The following is a 20,044-nucleotide window of genomic DNA, read 5'->3' on the forward strand; positions in this document are numbered from 1 at the left end:
ACCGAACGCGAATCATATGAACGTGATGAAAACTAGCTTGACGATAATTCCCATGTGTCCTCGGGAGCGCTTTTCTTTATATAAGAGTTTGTCCAGGCTTGTCCTTTGCTACAAAAAGGATTGGGCCACCTTGCTGCACTTTATTTACTTTTGTTACTTGTTGTTCGTTACAAATTATCTTATCACAAAACTATCTGTTACCTATTATTCCAGTGCTTGCAGAGAATACCTTGCTGAAAACCACTTATCATTTCCTTCTGCTCCTCGTTGGGTTCAACACTCTTACTTATCAAAAGGACTACGATAGATCCCCTATACTTGTGGGTCATCAAGAACAAGCTTACATTCTCTTGGGATTTGTGCACCTCTATTCGCTAGGAACTAATCGAAGGCGGGAAGCCTCATGACTTTGTTGTTGTAAAAGCAATAGTTGTGCAAATGATGCATTCGCCTAGTTCTGTAGCAACCAATGTACCCCCTAAACAATTGCAAAGTTTCAGCACCTCATTGTCGAAAGAGTCTCAAAGCATTGGGGGGCAATCTCATCAGGAGTGGATGCAAATTGAGATGAAAAGTTTAAAGCTCACCAAACTAAGATGTGGGCTAAATTAAGAGAAGAGAGAGAAGCCTTGGAAATTCAAAGAGAAAAAAGTATTAATTCAGGTAAAAAAGAAAATTCGGTTATTAAAAAAGCTGAATCAAATAGTATGTGTACCGAATCTATCAAAGAAAAAGAGGATGCCAAGGCATTGGAGAGTCATTCAAAAGTGGAACAAAGTATTATTCAAGTGATACAACCATCAGGCTCTCCCAACGTGTATGAAGAGGTATGTCTAGCAAGCGATTTACCTATTTTCAGATTTTGTCACAATTTTATTGTTGATGCATTCTATTAGGAAAAATCTTATAAGTAATTTTGAAAGACTAATGATGAAGGGTAATTTACTTGTGAGCAATAAAATTGTTACAAATCATATCGGTCAGTATATTCTACCATTCAAAGAGACCGATAGTAACTTATTATTGCAGCCAAAGCTTTTCCCATTGCTTGATTTAAAGTTCATATCTAATTTGGTAGCTTCGCTTGCTTATTATGGGGAATGAAGCATGAAACTAAAAAAAATCCTACGAACACCCAAGATCTATCTAGGAGAAGCATAGCAACAAGAGGGGAGAGTGTGTCTACGTACCCTCGTCGACCGAAAGCGGAAGTGTATATAACGTGGTTGATGTAGGGTTACTCTTCGCGATCCGATCATGATCCAACCGATCTAGTGCCGAACAGACGACACCTTCGAGTTTAGCACACGTGCGGCTCGATGACATCTCCTCCTTGATCCAACAAGAGAAGGTGGAGAAGTAGATGGGATCATGATGACCCACAAGTATATGGGATCAATCATAGTCCTTTCGATAAGTAAGAGTGTCGAACCCAACGAGGAGCAGAAGGAAATGACAAGCGGTTTTCAGCAAGGTAATGTTTGCAAGCACTGAAATTATTAGTAAGAGTAGTTTGATAGCAAGGTAATTTATAACGAGCAAGTAATGGTAATGGTAACAAAAGTGCAGCAAGGTAGCCCAATCCTTTTGAGGCAAAGGACAGACCAAAACAGTCTCTTATGATAAGCAAAGTGTTCTTGAGGGTACACGGGAATTTCATCTAGTCACTTTCATCATGTTGGTTTGATTTGTGTTCGCTACTTTGATAATTTGATAAGTGGGTGGACCGGTGCTTTGGTGTTGTTCTTACTTGAACAAACCTCCTACTTATGATTAACCCCCTCGCAAGCATATGCAACTACGAGAAAAGTATTAAGAATAAATCTAACCATAGCATTAAACTTTTGGATCCAAATTAGCCCCTTACGGAATAGCACATAAACTAGGGTTTAAAATTCTGTCACTCTCGCAACCCATCATCTAATAACTACTCCACAATGCATTCCCTTAGGGCCAAGTATGGTGAAGTGTCATGTAGTCGACGTTCACATGACACCACTAAGGGAATCACAACATACATACCATCAAAATATCGAACACATATCAAGTTCACATGATTACTTGCAACAAGATTTCTCCCGTGACCTCAAGAACAAAAGTAACTACTCACAAATGATAATCATGCTCATGATCAGAGGGGTATTAAATAGCATAATGGATCTGAACATATAATCTTCCACAAACTAAACCATATAGTAATCAACTACAAGATGTAATCAACACTACTTCTGGTACAAAGATTGAACACAAGAGATGAACTAGGGTTTGAGAGGAGATGGTGGTGTTGAAGATGTTGATAGAGATTGCCCTCCCCAAGATGGGAGATTTGTTGGTGATGATGATGACGATGATTTCCCCCTCCCAGAGGGAAGTTCCCCCGACGGAATTGCTCCGCCGGAGGGCAAAAGTGCTCCTGCCCAAGTTCCGCCTCGTGACGGCGGCGCTTCATCCCGAAAGTCCCCTCCTGATTTTTTCTAGGTCAAAATGACTTACATACCAGAAGATGGGCACAGGAGGTGGGCCGAGGAGGGAACAACCCACCAGGGCGCGCCTGGGGCCCCTGGCGCGCCCAGGTGGGTTGTGCCCACCTGGTGGGCCCATATGGTAGTTATTTGCTCCAATAATTCTTATTTATTCCATAAAAAATCATCGTGAAGTTTCAGCTCATTTGGAGTTCTGCAGAATAGGTGGCCTGACATAGCTTTTTTAGGTTCAGAATTCCAGCTGCCGGTATTCTCCCTCCTCGTGTGAACCTTGCATATTATGAGAGAAAAGGCATTAGAATTACTCCAAAAAGCATTATTATGCATAAAAACATTATAAATAACAGTAGGAAAACATAATGCAAAATGGACGTATCAGATCACAACCAGCACGACGGCGTGGTGGTGATGGTGGTGGTGGAGCTAGTTCAGCACGGCTTCGCCAAGCGCTACTAGAACAAGGACGGATGAACTACGGAGTAACGGGAGAGAGAGGCGCGCCAAGGGCTTGGTGTGTCCTCTTGGGGCGACCCCTCCCCTATATATATGTGGAGAGGCATGGGGAACAGCCCCTCTAAGCCCTAGGGCACAACCAAGGGGGAGAGGACTTGGACTCCAAGTTCAATCCTATTCCTACTAGGACTCCCCTTTTTTTCCTTCCCTAGCCGCATGGGCTTTTGAGGACTTGGTGGGCCTAGCCCAATAAGGCCAGGGTACCTCCCCTCATTCCATGCCAGCCCTTGCACTACAAAAAAAAGACACATCCGTGACATTTTGGGCCGAACGAATTTTTTTGTCATACTTATGACACTTCTATGACAATAATTGTGACAAAACCCGGTATCATCATAGATGTGGTGGGCTCCTACTTCTATGACAAAAAATCATGATAGAAAATGGGCTTTTCGTCCTGGGCGGGCCGGAGACGCAGCTGCATGACAATCTTTGGGCCGTCCATGACGGAAAAAACCGTGGTAGAAGCGAGGGCGAGGAAAATATCTCGGTGTTCCTGGTTATGGTGGGTGGTCGGGGCCGAGCGATGCATGGAGGTTTGCGCATTTCTCTCGTACACACACACGCGTGGGTGCGAGGTGTTGGGCTTTAACTGAACCCGAGCGAGGCGTTTGCCTACTGAACCTGAGCGATTGCACTGCAGGCTACGCGTTACTGAACCCGAGCGATCGATGGCTGTTAACTGAACCCGATCAAGCGATTCCTTCGCTACTGCTGCTAACTGAAGCCGATCGATTCTGCCTCTGGATGAACAGTGAGCGTTGCTGGGGGGGGTCTGGATGAACAGTTCCCAGCGGGGGTGGATGAACAGGACCCCGTGGTGTTGCCTCTGGATGAACAGGACCCCGATCGATCGAGCCGGTTGGGGCTGGATGAACAGGACCCCGTGGAGGGCTGGATGAACGGTAGACGGTGGAGGGCTGGATGAATAGTAGCCCATGGAGGGGTGGTTGAACAGGAGCCCGTGGAGAGGGCTGGTTGAACAATAGCCTGTGGAGTAGCGCGCGGTGGAGGCTGGATGAACAGGAGCCCGTGGATGAACAGTCGCAGGTGGAGGCTGGAGGAGGTCGACGGTGGATGAACAGTAGCCTGTGGAGGCTGGAGGGGTTCGACGGTGGAGATGAAAAGTATCCCGTGGAGTCCCGTTCTGCGGTACGCCACACCCCTCTCGATGAACAGGACCCCCGTTTCGACCGTAGCGCTCCAACACAAGTCCGTTTCCTCCGTTTTGCGGTACGCCACACCCCTCCCGATCAACAGGACCCCGTTTCAACCATAGGAGGTCCAACACAAGTCTGTTTCCTCCGTTTTGCGGTACGCCAGACCCCTCCCGATGAACAGGATCCCGTTTCGAACGTGGCCGGTCGAACACAAGGCCGTTTCCTCCGTTTTGCGGTACGCCAGGCCTCGTTTCCATCGGCTGTTCCGTCCAAGCCCTCCTGATGAACACGCCGATGCATTCCATTCCGACCCAGCCGGTTGGCTCCCGTGAACATGACGATGACGCTGTTTCTCCGTTTCGACCCAGCCATGTACACGAGCCCTGGCCATACGTATGCGCGAGTAGGCGTTCGAGACCCCGCCCGTATGTTTGTACTTGGCCGTATTTTCTTTCTTGCACACTGGCCGCTGTACGTACGTGTACATGCTACGTGCGCGCCTCTACTACGACACGTGCGCGCCTCTACATCGACGAGTATGTACATACACGTTCGCGACCAAAATGACAATGCTACGTACGCTTCGACCAGGTGGGTCCCGACTGTCAGGCACTTCCTTGCGTGCGAAGATGTAGCTGGTGGGTTACAACAGTCAGGGGGGCGAATCGTTTTTTTTGCCCGGACGCACTTCCTTGCGTGCGAAGATGTAGCTGGTGGATCCAGCAGTCAGGGGGGAAACGTTTTTTTCTCGAAATATGGTGGCCCATCCGGTGGGTCCCTGCTGTCAGGTGGAGGAATAATTATTTTGCGCGTAATAAGGAGGCACTTCCTTGCAGCTGCCGTGGACCCAGCTGTCAGCTTCTCCACGAGTACTCTTCCGATGGAAGTCGGTCGTTGACCACATTGACCGCGCCGCGCCGATTGCACCACGGCGGTGGACGACAGCGAGGCCTAGGAAGGGGACGACACGAAGCCGGGGAAGACGCGGCAGTGGATACCCACGCGGAGAGGAGTACGAGGGTTCACTGGTTCGGCTGTGGTGTGAGGCTGCCATCGCCGCAGAATAACAGGGGGTGTGGGTGTGTGGAGGGATGGCCTGGCCAGCGGTGGGAGTAGTAGGGGCGGTGAGGCCTCAGCGGCAGCACAGCCGGCCACGGGAGGCAGGAGCAGGCGGCATGACCGGCGCTGCTTTGGGCGGCTGGAGCAAGAAGACCAGAGGTTGAAGAAGCACGACGGCCGTTGGATGGACATCGTACGGTCACTGCAGCTAGAATCGTTTATATTGACTAACTTGACAAAGCCCTTGGTACGCGTCAACTTAGTAGGCCCACAGGTCAGCTTCCGAAACAGTGCGCCCCAGATGCCAGGGGGGTCATTTTTTGGGCGGGTGAAGCTAGAATATCCGAGATTGAAGAAGAAGCACGGCATCCGTTGGATGGACATCCAATGGCCACTGCTGCTCGAACCGTGTGTTGACTACAAGTTGACAAAGCCTTGCATACGCGTCAACTCTTTTTTTAGGGGACGCGTCAACTTAGTAAGGCCACAAGTGTGTGTTAGAGAACTTATAGCCCATTTGAGATTTGTAAGAATGTGCAGCCAATTTTTGAATTCTAATGGAATTTACTACAGCCCATTTACAGTTTGTTAAAAGTACAACCCATTTCAACCAACCATTCAAAACAGAATTCAATAAAATTTCCCACATTTTGATGGGATCCGAAATATTTTTATCCCGAAATTTCTAGTCAGATTAAATACAATTCAATATAAATTTATATTACGTAAAAATCCAACGAAACATTGCGCTCGCAACAATTAATGAAATTAAAATTTTCAATATCCAAAAATAATATTTTATAAAGTAATTACGTATTTGGTGCATTTTTTATAGTTACTGCCCAATTTTTAAAATTACATCCCATTTATTATTTCTTAAAGCCCATTTTCTTGTTAAGCCTAATGCATCCCTCCTAGGAAAGATTTGCAGCCCAGTGGGGCAGAGAATAACAACTTGACCTTGCCTGGGTATTCCTAAAAAAAAGTATAGCTGGGCTAGCCATTTTCAGCTTGAAAAAAATTAATATCTGGGCTGGATATCTGGCCTGGGCTAGACGGGCCACAGCCCGCCTAGTTAATACCTGCAACGATGTTTTCGTTATTGTTCAGAGGAGAAAAATTAATATCTCGGCTAAACATCGCTTAAGAAAAACTCTGCAGTGCTCACACCTCAAAAACACAAATACTGCTCGAGCTGCTTGGTCCCAGCTGTCGGCCGCTTCTTGTGCAATTCTCTCGTTTATTGACCACATAGGTTGACAATGGTGTGGGACCGTGATGTCAGGAAACCAGGAGGAAGCAAAAAAAATTATAGTTTTATATACTAATAAGGAGGCACTTGCGTACGTGCGGCTATGGCCCTGGTGGGTCCCCACTGTCATCCTCTCCAAGTAAAGTCATCTCCTCATCCTCATGTCTGTTGACCATGTTGAAAACGCGAGACGGTGGCTCCACAGCGAGCGCAACAACTCGAAGGACGACGGAGAGGGCCTCGCGGGCCCTATGGATGGTCTGATAAAGCACCCGCTGCTCATTCGGGAAGTCAGGATCATAGGGCCACATGTCCGCGACAGCATTGTCGTTTGCTTGTTCACCGGTGCTCGTTGAGGAGACAGAGGTTGCAGCACAGGTCCTCCTGCGCTGGTAGCTCTTCCGCCATTAGGGCGTCGACGTGCGGCCGCACCTACTCTATGGTGAACATGGCATGAACCGGCTTGGACAGTGGCGCCGGCTCCTGGTCGGAAGCTACGTCCATCGTCTGATTGTCGTCGCTCAGCTCGGCGAGCTAGCTGGCGAGCCGGCATGTCCGGCTGCTGGACCGACCCGCTGCCAAGCATGAGTCTGATTGCTCTGGCCACCCAGACCGCCTCCCTCGCCCGCGCGCGCTTTCCGCCTGAAATGGTCAGCACCGCCCGCCCCGCTTCCCGGTGTAGGCGATTGCTCCGCCTTCAAATGACACAAGTGCCGTCCGTCCGTCCTTCTACCGCCCACATTAATGATACGCGGTTGCCAAGGCGGCTACTCCGGCGTCACACGTCCATCCCTCCGCCTCCCACCATTGCTATATAAACTGCTGCACCAGCCATAGCCGCAGTCATCCGCATCCATTCCCTTTCTCCTGTCCACACCACTACTGCCCACCATGGCTTCCTCGTGCTCCAGCGCTCTTCGGGACGGGCGAACGTCGGACCACAAGGAGATGGCAGCCATTGCTTCCCACTGGCTGGCCGGCAGGCAGCCGGAGGACGACGATGTCCCAATGGAGAGTCGACGACCCGGCGCCAACCCCCTCCTCTGCGCCATCCTCGCTGGTGCATTGCACCATGACCATCGGCGAGGCCCGTGCCCAATATATGGACACAGTGAGGCAGAAGCATGAGGAGCAGTTCCGGGAGGCGCTGGCCGCCGCCGCCTATAACCACCATCTCCTCCAGGAGCACCTGCAGGCGGAGGAGTAGATCGCCGCGGAGCGGGCGGAGCAGGAGGCGCTGCTCGACTCGTACCGCTCCGCCTGCGAGGGTAGCCTCAAGCGCTGGCGGTACTGCATGCTGGTGGCGGAGGCTGCGGCCTCCTACAAAGAGGGCAATGAAGCGGGTGAGGCGCTGTTTGGCGAGACCGAGGACGAGGCAGAGGACAATGTTGGCTCCGACAAGTCCCCGCTCCGCTGGCGTCGATAAGGCCCCGCGGCGCCGACAACAAGGCAGAGGACACCGCCGGCTCCGCCGAGGCCCCACCCTGTCGGCAACTTGGGGGAGGATTTCCCCCGCTCGGCCGAGGCGCCACCCGCCGGCAATGAGACAGAGGACATTGACGGCTCCGCCGAGGCCCCGCCCCGCTGCCAATGAGGCCGCGCCACACAGAAAACGAGGAAGAGTAGAACACGGTAGGTCGCCGCCGCTCGGGTCCAAGTAAGGCCACCACTGCTACCCTCCAGTTGAAGCCAAGCTAGACAGGTTGACCACTGACGGCCGGTTAGCTTCTTGGCGGCGACGTGGAGTCGGAGAGCTATGTTGGAGAAGGACGCTGCTTCTACCTAACTGCTGGTGCAGTTGGCTGACTGACACGTGGGCCCAACATGCATCTGGGCCACATGTTAGTTACGCAACTGCACCTGCAGTTAAGTCACTAAAGCTTCTGTTTGGCTCAGCCGGACACAGGTGGGTAGCTTCGGTTAATTAATTATACCTCCAGCGCACCCCTTTTTAGTTGAAGAATGTAATGAAATCTGGCATGTATATATGAAATCCGACTGTGTATGAATGAATATATTTTGATTAGTTCGAATTCTTGTATCACTGGCATTGAATGAACATGCAAAACAATACGTACTAGCATTATTCCCAGGGTGATCACCTCGTTTGCAGTAGTTTCACATGTACTCCCTCCGGTCCTTTCTAGTCTGCATCCAAGTTTTGTCTGCCGTCAAAGTATCTCTACTTTGACCAATCTTATAAAAAAAGTATGCACTTTCACAATGTGCAAAGTAAAAAGGAACAGAAGGAGTGCAAAGAGTTTGAGCAGCTTTTTAGCGTTCCTCTACATTGCAATCAAACACACAGGCCTGGCAATTCATAGAGAACATTCAAAACAATCGATGATTATGCATCTCAATGATTCACATGTCAGAGCCAATATTTACTTCACAACTAAAGAAAAAAGAGAAAATGGATCGACGCTGCTGACAGCAAAGGGCGTCCCATTCGAAAATATCAAACGCATGTCTTCTTGCTAAAATCAGTGAGCAAAATTTGACAAGGTTGTCCCATTCCAAAATATCAAATGCCTACGATTGTGGAATGGGCAGGGTTTGCCATCAGTTCGGACATTGACATGGCACCTCGTGCTAAATAAACCAGCTATTCTTTTTGTGCAGTTCCACCAAAATCAACCAAAATCGCGCGTAGCTTGTATGATTTCGCCCTTATATGTTGCAATGCCTTGAACTTATCGGCACCTCCTTTCTTGTGGTGGAAATGAATGATTCGTTGTATTCATGAACATTTTGTGAAGTTCCCATTGAAATCAAGCTGAGCACCCCTGTTTGCACAAATACAAATTTTTTTTTAAAGCAAATTGTACTATGAATTGACAGTTTAAACAGGCACCTACAAGGTCCATGTAGAGCACACTTTTAGAAAAATGGACCTCACCAGAAAGAATCCTAGAACAACATTGTACTCGCACATCACAACAAGAAAATGGAGATTTGTCAGTCCTTCTGAGCTGAAGTTAGTTTGGTCTTGTGGGGGGGGGGGGTAATGTAACCATCCTTCAACTGCTCCTTCTGATGAGAAGATAGACAGGGCTTCTTCATCCTGGCATAATCGGAACTAGTCACTTCACGTACTCCATATTCTTCTTTAGAGGAGGATGATCCTGTTGTGCAAAGACAAGAGGACAACTAAATGCTAGCATCCCTGTTTGCTCGAAAAAGGAAAGGAAATATTTAAAACAGCACAGATGAAGCACTTCTCAAGGACAATACCACTTTTTCATGACAGTATCTAAACAGTAGCACACCACCAATAGAGATGACAAAGCTCAATCATATGGATGAAATCAGTGGGCGAGTACCAACCTTTGTCAGGAGGCTTATTGTGTAGAGCATACAGATGAAGCACTTCTCCGGAACCATCTGTTGCTATCTACTGTGGTGGCCATGCTTACTATATACTCCTCGGTTAGTTTAATGTTTCCAACATCTTCTTGTGCAGTTCCACTAAAATATATGGTATCTTCAAAGAAGATCCCTGTTTGCACGAGTAGAGATAATTATGTATTACATTAAGAGTGGCATCAAATCAGTGGCAAAACAATTGCTCGTTCCAGCCATAGCAATAAATTAAGATGCAAAACTATATCATTACTTGTGTCATCACAGTTCCAATGCTTCATTACAGCACCGGGAGTTGATTTTTGTTTTTCTTCCGCTTGTTCTTCCCCTTCATCACTTGGTTCAATAACAGACAAGCTTCGCCTTTAATGTAAGATTTGGCATGTCAATTAGGTTGCACAAGTATAGCACTAAACAATGACATTAATTTTCTGATGAAAGTGGCAAAATACAGGCCAACAGTTGTGAAATATCCTTATCTTACCTTAATGGGATATTACGGTGCACATATGTGACACCCAAAATTTTATTTGGATTTTTTTTGAAAACTTTTATTTGATTTGGGGGAGGTGATTTAAAATTTTCTTCTAAAGAACTCTCCCTCTCAAAATGTTTTCTTTTATGGCTAGTGTTTTGTTTTGGATTCACCCAAGACTTGATTTTGGTCTTGGAGGTTTCCCTTTTAGTTGGACTCAAAACCAAAATACTTTTCACTTGGGAAAATTCCTTTTGAAAATTCTTTTAAAATAATCCTATGGCTTTTGGAATGATCCTTTTCCACTTTCAAAAATCTCTCTTGCCATGACCCAAGTGTAAATCCCCTCTCATAAGCCTTTCCTCATTTTTGTATCATGATGTACTTCAAATCCAGCAAGTTGAACCCCTCCATATATTTATTTCCATTTATTTCTTATCAAAAACAATTTCTGCCTTCTATCTTGATCCTTGGAGGTTTACAAAGGAACTCCCCTTTCTGTTTTCATTTTTGCCCCCAAACCAATTTCTCTACCTAGTCCTTTGAACCCTCAACCAAGATCCATGAAGATCCACTGGTCTCCAGTTCAAAATTTTCAAACTACACTTGCTGCAAGTTTGGACCAGATTTGCCAAATTTGATGAAATTCATTCAAATCCTTCTCCTAAAAATCTGAGAAAAATCAGGCAACCTCTGGGTGCATTGAGAGGTCACCTCACCAAGTCCCAGCTCCAGGAAAAATTTTCTTGATGCCAAATCATTTCATCGAACACCTGCTGGACACTGTTTCTATAATGTTCAGTCAAGTTTAGTTAACAGTGTCTGAAATTACTGTCGTTTCTTCAGTGTCCGTTGTCGATCTCGCCAGTGCCCCGGCGTCGCCGTGTTTACTGTCCCCTCCCCCTTGTCCTCTGCACCGCACGAGCGCCTGGAAGGTTGCGGGCGTCGGCGACGAGCAGGAGGAGGTGCGCCGCCCCGTGACCGACGCCAGCGGCGGCTTTGCGGCCGCCAGAGAGAGGCGCAGCGCAGACGGCGCCGTCCAGCGCCGCCCAAGCCACCGGAGGCCGCCGCGTGGTCTTCCACTCCCCCGTGCACGCTGCCACCCTCGTCGTGAACCGCTAGGCGCGGAGCGCGCTCTCTGCCGCCGCCGTGCCCGTACGGCCACCCCGACGAAGACCGGCGCCATTACGCCAAGACCGACCGAGTTTAGCAGTGGAACGGGACCAGTAACTCTCACTGATGCTGCCTGGCCACTTAAGCTCTCTGCCAAACCACTACCTCGCCGTAATCGCTCGCCGGAGATTTCCCGTTCACGGCCACCCCCTCGAATCGCCTATAAATAGAGGCCCCGAGCTCCAACTAGCACCCACACCACCTCTGCACTCCACAAAGACCACGCCTAGCCACTGGAAGAGCCCCGAGGGAGCCTTCTTCCCCGACTCTGGCCGCCGCGACCCGCCACGGGATCCAGCTCGATTCGCTCCCGTGCGTGCACCCCTGCCTCCCATCTTTTGCCAGTAGCTTCCTTATGCGTCTACACTCCTGACCCGCGCTTCAATTCGGAGTTTGCAGCACCCACCGGAGTTCTCCACCATCGCCCGAGCCGTCGTCCGCCGAAGAAAGTGTCGCCGTCGACGTGGTGCTCTCCGACGACCAAGTCCACCACCCACCGACGCGGAAGGACACGCTGAAACTCTTGGTACACTCCGATCTCCCTAACTCGCCGTGGTTCAACACCGGCGACCACCGCAGCCTTCGGGCGCCGGCGAGGATTTGAACCTGACATGTGGGACCCCCACGTCAGCCTCTCTTCTTTCTTTCCCCCGAAGCGTTTTCTATTGGCGCCTTCGGGCAAGTACGTTTTCTCTGTGGGCTGGCGCGTTTCTCTTCGAACCGTTTTCTGCTTTCTCAGTTAAGTCCCTTTATATTTTCTGTTTCATCACAGATTAGTCCCTGGACTAAAACCCTTATAACTTTTTAATAAAAAGTGATTTTTGAGTGATTCTTTTTCTGACAGTCTTATATTTTTGTCTAGTTTTTTATAGGATTTATTTGGAAAATTTTTGAGGCAACTTGTATGCACGCATTGGTTTTCACGTTAGTATGCATTCTCGCTATACCGTAGGTTCCGGAAGAGGTGACGGAGCCGCGAACTTCGCCGAGCTAGACTCTGACTTCTCCGAACCAGGCAAGCATGTTTGAACCTTTGATATGATAGGTGTTTTGCATGTTTGCGTGAATGGTTGTGCATGGCATATGAGCATCGGTGAGTATCTCGTTGCATGTAAGGCAACTACCCGTGTGTTCCGAAGTTACTATGATCTCTGATGAGAGATGGCCTAGTCATGTGGTGACATGAAGGGCAGTAAGGTGGTACTGTTGTAGCATGCCAGCCTTACGTCATCCGATAAATTCCGACGTTAACGTGGACGGAGTCACGTTATCGTTCTTCCCCCTTCCGTGCTACCACATGTTTTCTGCCAGAATGCGGTTTAGTAAGTTGGTAACCTCTTTCCGTGTACACACCAAATAGAGGGGCCGGGATGAGGGTTCCATGGCCCTGGATTAAAGCCAGTCATCCGGTCAGGGGGCATGGGTGTTTCCGGTTGGGACCGAGAGGGGGGCACCCCTTAGAGCGCGTGTATAGAACTTTGATCCCATGCTACGCGAGGTTGTAGCCTCCCCATCTCAAGGTTTTTCTTGAACGTTGCCGAGGGTGATCCCTGGCTTCGGAATGTTGAATGGGTGTGTACTGGTTAGATGTGTTTCTTCCAAAATACCGTAAACGGAACTAGTCCCCGTGACTACTGAAATCCGTTGGCTGTGGTTAAAGTACAAACTCTGCAGAGTCAAATCCTTCCGAGTCATCGTATCCATGGTCAAGGACCATGATCAGTGAACCCATATCTTTGTCAAGTCCTCGTGGTATTATCCCCGGTAAACAAACTTGAGTGGTAAACTTGGTTAAACATTATTCATGTGGATGGACTAACCCAGTTGTTTATTTCATACCTGATTATGCCCTTGAAATGTTTTAAATTATTGACTTGCTGAGATATCAAGTTATGTAATATAAGCCCTTTCTGTGATGTCGCTCAGACGTCCGACTGTGGCATGTTTGTCTTTTACTTCCAATATAAGCCCTTTATGTGATGTCGCTCAGACGTCCGACTGTGGCATGTTTGTCTTTTACTTTCAATATAAGCCCTTTATGTGATGTCGCTCAGACATCCGACTGTGGCACGCACTGTCATTTATTTTCTATTATAAGCCCTTTATGTGATGTCGCTCAGACGTCCGACTGTGGCACGCACTGTCTTTTATTTTCTATTATAAGCCCTTTATGTGGTGTCGCCATGACGCCCGACTGCGGCATTGTTATTCTTGCATTTTCCTCTCGAGGAGTCATTCAGACACTCGCTTGGCCCTCAGTATTTATTTTGGGATTTCAGGGGATTACCGCCCGACTTCCCTTTTATTCTCCATGCATTATTATCTCTATGTCTGAATGCACTTGTTAATCTGTTCATATGCATCATGTTTACATTTGTTATATCTTAAGTCCGAACTGTCTTGCGAGTACTTTCATAGTACTCACCTGGCTTGTTGATTTGGCCAGATGTTGACGAAGGCGATCTCATGGATGAAGAGTTTGATAGTGAGTCCGACGCCTAGAGGAGTCCCAGTCAGTCCCATGCGATCCTGGATATTGGTCACTTGTATTATATACGCTTCCGCCACCCGCAATAAGTCTCCTCGAGCCTCACTCCGACGCTCGAAGAGCTGTAGTTTTCAGGAGTCATATCACCCACTCCGCTGTGATATTTCCACCACCGTTGTTATCGTGAGTTAGTAGTTATGCCACCCTATCCGCCATTATGTTTCAATGGCGTGCATGTAATAAATTGTTGGGCAGTCTCCGCTCAACCTTGTATTATATTCAGTACTCCTGGTATTTTCTTCTGTGACCAAGATATTGTCTACCAGTGAAAAGAAATTCTTCTTTACTGGTCCGTAAAAGGGATTGGTCTCTCAAAAAATATTTTTATTGAAAAACCGGTCGTGACAACATACAGATTGGAAGTCTTGTCTCCATTTGTGCAGTTCACTAAAATCAAGCAACATTACCGTACAAGTAGCACAACATATGAAAGCACACTGCAGAATCATGTGAAAGAAGGCTAGTACTGACCTCTCATGACGCGGAATTCAAACAACTCACAAGAAGAAGATCTGAACCAAATTTGCCAACACGGATAGGAAGTAAGATCTCCTCTTGTGCAGTTCCACTAAGATCAAGCAATCAAGCAACGTTGTCGGTGTGACATTTTGGTTGAACTGCACAAAACACTCTTAAAATAAAAGTGTTTTGTGCAGTGCAACAAAAGGTCACAATGGCAACGAGGTGAAGTAGATAACCCTGTTTACACAGAGGTGCAAAGGAAACAACTAGTGGTCAATAATGTTGGAGATATGCCCTAGAGGCAATCATGTATGATGATATTTCCTATGTGTTTATGAATAAAGATAGTCCTTGGACATTATCAATGATGTGTATCAGCAAGTACGTGACTTGTTTGTGGGACTATGCACTGTATGATGGCTGTCCTAAAAGGTCCCTAGTCGAAAGGGCTGTGTGGACGCGCAACCGACTAGACTAGCATATGACACGGTCGATGGCTTGGTCTCACTAGCCATGGAGCATTGGATGCTAACCGGATAATATGGGCTTGGAAAGGTCTGGTCGGATCCAACGTAGTCGGATCCGAGTCGAGATAAGGTCCGAGTAGGACAGACCCAACTATGAGACACAGCGATATGTCATCTGCGAGTCTCTAGTACAACACATGTTCTATGTCCTAAGACCTGAGCTCACGCATGTACTCGGGATGGTGACAGACTTGCTTTGGGCCGACCAAATGCTACTCCGTAACTGGGTAGTTACAAAGGTAGGTTTCAGGTTTGTCTAGACCCATGCTGTGAGACGTGGTCGAGCAAGATGGGATTTGCCCCTCCGATCAGGAGAGATATACTCTGGGCCCCTCGTGCGATCCGACCAAGATAAGCATGGCCATGCGACATGGATTATGATATAATCCGGTTTGTGGTCGGCATCACTGGAATGAGAAAGAGGTCGGGCTAGCACAAGGATGACAGACATGCCTTGAGCCTGACAACATATATCGTGTGGCAAAAGGAATGGAAGTGTGATGTACAGGTTCGCCTAACCAGCTTCATCGTCTACTTGGTGGTCAGCACGCCTTGCTAGAGGCCGCTACCAGCCATGTAGTTTGGAGGTGATCCGAACTGTGTCCAAGCCGGCTTGAACCTAAGGGGTCGCGCGCTTAAGGGAAGGAACCTACGAGGTCAGATCCGAGGACTTTGGTCGGATGTGATCCGAGCTGTGTTCGGATTGTGGCTGAGTAGAGTTATGGGCTTTAGGGTCCGTGCGAGGCCCAAATGTTGAGCCCGCGATGGACGCCTATATAAAGTGGGGTGCGGCACACTCATGTGGTTGATCGCTTTGGCGTTGTCACTAGGGTTTGCATGTGTTGCGAATAGACACCTCCACTCGCCATCGGTTGTGTGATCGGACCTAGCAGTCCGCCGCACGACGTTCCTCCTGCATGCGCGGATACCGTTAGAGGTGGTGCACCTGCACCGCTCAGGCGAACTTGTACATGGGAAGCGACGACCGGCTTTTCGGGGGAGATCAGACGAGGAGGAGACGATCCACGCGAACGCGCTGCCCCAACTTTTCTTTCGCTGCACGGCACTGCGCGTCTAGTGGTAACAAACTGTGATCCATCTCCCGTAGCATGTTCTTGGTTTTCTGCGCGTAGGAAATTTCAATTTGCAGTCGACGCACCCTACCGTAGAACCCAACAGTGGTATCAGAGCCTCTGTTATAGGATTTGGATTCAGATCGTATGCATATTAGATATGTGGAGGCGGCAGATGAGATCTGTTGTCGTTGTTGAGATCGGCTGTGTGCACGGTTGATGAGATCAACTGCACATGGGGATCGATGAGGCTATGTTTTCTGTTAATCGGGATCGATGAGGTTGTGACACGATCTACCCCTACCGGTCGGTTATCCGCATCGGGGTTAACAGTGAAACGTAAATCCGAATCGGATTCGCGATGATCGATGAGATTGGTCAGATCAGAGAATTCGGCGTGATCGGAGTTCAGATGTGTTTTGTGATTTCTGAAAACGTCGTGGGACCGCAGTGTGCGTAGCGCCTTGTATTTCGTTCACTATTCTATGCATAACTTTGTTTTGCAGGTTTGATGTGAATAGTATGGCTCATGTGTATGTGATGCATGTGTGTAAATTATACATGGCCCGCGTGTCATGTTTGTCAGCCGGCAGGAGCCAAAGTGCTGTCATTATATTGTATAATGACCTGCATGTCGACTCCTGACTCTATGTAAAATTCATTACTAGTTGTAGTAGTTGGATAATAGAGATCAGGTTGGTGGCTTGGTCCCGGTGTGACAAACAAGATGGAGTTCCTAGATGGTCATCGGAGTCGGAGCCGACCTGGAAGAACGTCCATGAAGGAGCCATACTATTTCACAATATGTTTATTTGTGATTGTTATGCTTCTTGTTTTCTATGCATGTTAGAATGGTAGAAAGATCCCTCATGAAGATCAAGCGAATTGCCATCCCCGATGTTGCACCTTCGCACGTCAAGTACGTCTAGTAGTGGGCTCATAAAATTGGGGTGCTGCTGGGTGTCCTTGAACTGAAGGGTTCGTGTCGGACATGGACTGCATCCGGTTAACTTGACAAGGCTATCAAAACAGTTTTGGGCTTTGTGGCAAAGAAGGTTGGGAGCCGGGGTATAAGATACCTACCCGACCGACAGGAGTCGTATAGAGATACGATTAGCAAGGAGTTGCTTACCGGATAGGCATGTTGTCTAGCAGTGATGCTAAAGCTCACTAGTCGCATGTGCTAGTCAGATCCTGAATCACTGAGAGTTTGCAGAGGGATGCTGACTTCAGTGGGAGTATTTCTGTTTAAGGCTAGAATTACTCTACATAAACACATTGCTTAGTGATTGCATATTTTCTATTGTAGATCAATGGCACCACCTGCTCAACCCAACTTTGCATTGAAATCAATTCTGGAAAGGATAAACTAAATGGAACAAACTTTACCAACTGGTATAGAAATCCGAGAATTGTTCTCAAGCATGATAAAAATGAACATGTTCTAGAGGATCCACTTCCAGAGGAACCTGTCGATAATGCTAGTGCCACAACTAAGAATGCCTACCAAAAACTCATTGATGAATCAACGGAGATCAGCTGTCTAATGCTGGCTTGTATGGAGCCCGATTTGCAACAACATTTCAAAAATGTTGAGGCTTACGATATGATCGAGAGTCTCAAGAGCATGTTTCAGACACAGGCTAGGATCGAAAGGTTCAATGTTTGGCGATCCTTGATGGATTGCAAGCTGAAGGAAGGTGATCCACTGAGCCCACATGTGATCAAGATGATCGGATATGTGCAAGCTTTGGATAGGTTGGGCTTCCCGCTCTTGGATGAGCTGGCTACTGATGTAGTTCTGGGTTCTCTTCCGCCCAGCTATGGGACGTTCATCTTGAACTATCATATGCATGGATGGATAAGAAGCTCACTGAATTGCATGGGATGCTCAAAGTGGCAGAGCAGGATATTAAGAAAGGCACGCATCAAGTGTTGATGGTGCAGAAATCGGCTAAGTTCAAGAAGAGTTGGTCCAAGAAGAAGGCTATGGCAAAGGGCACGGAGATGGTAACCTCCGTCGCTGCGCCGAAGTCTGGACCGGACTCAAAGACCGTTTGCTATCATTGCAAGGAAACTGGTCACTGGAAGAGGAACTGTAGCAAGTGGCTTGCAGAGCATTGCAAGAAGGCCGGGAATGCTGCTTCAGGCAAAGGTACACTTGTTACATATGTTATGGACATTTACCTTGCTGACATACCTAGTAGCTCTTGGGTATTTGATACCGAATTGGTTGTTCATATTTGCAACTCGATGCAGGGGCTGGTAAGAACTAGGCGTGTGGCACAAGGGGAGATTGACATCGGGGTTAGCAACAAAGCAAGAGTTGCTGCGTTGGAGGTCGGCATGATGCAGCTCTAGCTTCCTTCTGGATTTATTTTGGAATTAAATAATTGTTATTACATTCCTGCACTTAGTCGGAACATTATTTCTGCCTCATGTTTGATGAGTCAAGGTTACGAATTCAATTTAAAGGACAATGCTTGTTCATTTTATTTGAATGGCATGTTCCACGGCCATGCACCCATTGTTGATGGGCTATTTATATTAAATCAAGAACATGAACCGGTCTATAACATGAATGTCAAGAGGCATAAGCCTAATGAGATAAATCTGACATACTTCTGGCATTGCCGGCTTGGACACATTAGTCTGAAACGTATGAAGAAGCTCCATGATGATGGGATCCTAACTTCGTCCGACTTCAGGTCGTTCGAGACATGTGAATCATGCTTGCTCGATAAGATGACTAAGTCTCCTTTCGCAAAGAGTTGCGAGAGGGTGTCCGAGCTATTGGAACTTATACATAGTGATGTGTGTGGTCCAATGAGCACAACTGCCAGAGGTGGCTATCAGTACTTCGTGACTTTTACCGACGACTTGAGTAGATATGGATATATCTATTTGATGAGGCATAAGTCAGAAACTTTTGAAAGGTTCAAAGAGTTTCAGAACGAGGTTGAGAATCATCTCGGCAAGACTATAAAGCTTCTACGATCTGATCGTGGAGGTGAGTACATGAGCCAGGAGTTTGATGATTATCTGAAAAGTCGAGGTATAGTACCTCAGCTCACACCTCCGGGTACGCCACAGAGAAACGGCGTGTCGGAACGAAGGAATCGTACCTTGTTGGACATGGTTCGGTCTATAATGAGCAAATCGGATTTACCCTTATCATTCTGGGGATACGTTCTAGAAACTGCAGCTTTCACACTTAACAGGGTACCATCAAAAACTGTAGACAAGACACCACATGAGATGTGGACCGGGAAGAGTCCCAGTTTGTCTTTTCTAAAGATTTTGGGCTGTGAAGCATTTGTCAAGCGACTCATGTCAGACAAGCTTACACCCAAGTCAGATAAATGCATATTCGTGGGATATCCGAGGGAAACCTTGGGATACAACTTCTACAACCGCGAAGAGAACAAATTGTTTGTTGCTCGGAACGGGGTTTTCCTTGAGAAAGAGTTTCTCAGTCGGGAGGCCGGTGGGAGGACGGTCCGAATCGAAGAAATTCGAATACCACTTGGGGACGACTCGGCTGGTGATGAGATCATACTGGAGTCTGTTAGGGAACCCGTAGTGGAAGCGGCACCAGAGCCACGGAGGTCGGAGAGATTGCGCAGAGTGTGCGATGTATTGTTGCTCGAAAGTGACGAGCTGGCCACATATGCAGAAGCGATGGTGATCCCAGATTCCGAGGCATGGCTGGAGGCCATGAGATCCGAGTTAAAGTCCATGGATGAGAATCAAGTATGGGACTTGGTTGATCCGCCACCTGGCGTAACGGCCATTGGCTGCAAATGGGTCTTTAAAAGAAAACCGATGTGGATGGAAATGTTCAGATCCACAAAGCTCGGCTTGTCGCTAAGGGTTATGGACAAGTTCAAGGAATTGACTATGACGAGACTTACTCGCCGGTAGCGATGCTGAAGTCGGTGAGGATCGTACTAGCT

This window comes from Triticum aestivum, chromosome 2D (genome assembly GCF_018294505.1).
Source record: "Triticum aestivum cultivar Chinese Spring chromosome 2D, IWGSC CS RefSeq v2.1, whole genome shotgun sequence".
Lineage (NCBI taxonomy): Eukaryota > Viridiplantae > Streptophyta > Magnoliopsida > Poales > Poaceae > Triticum > Triticum aestivum.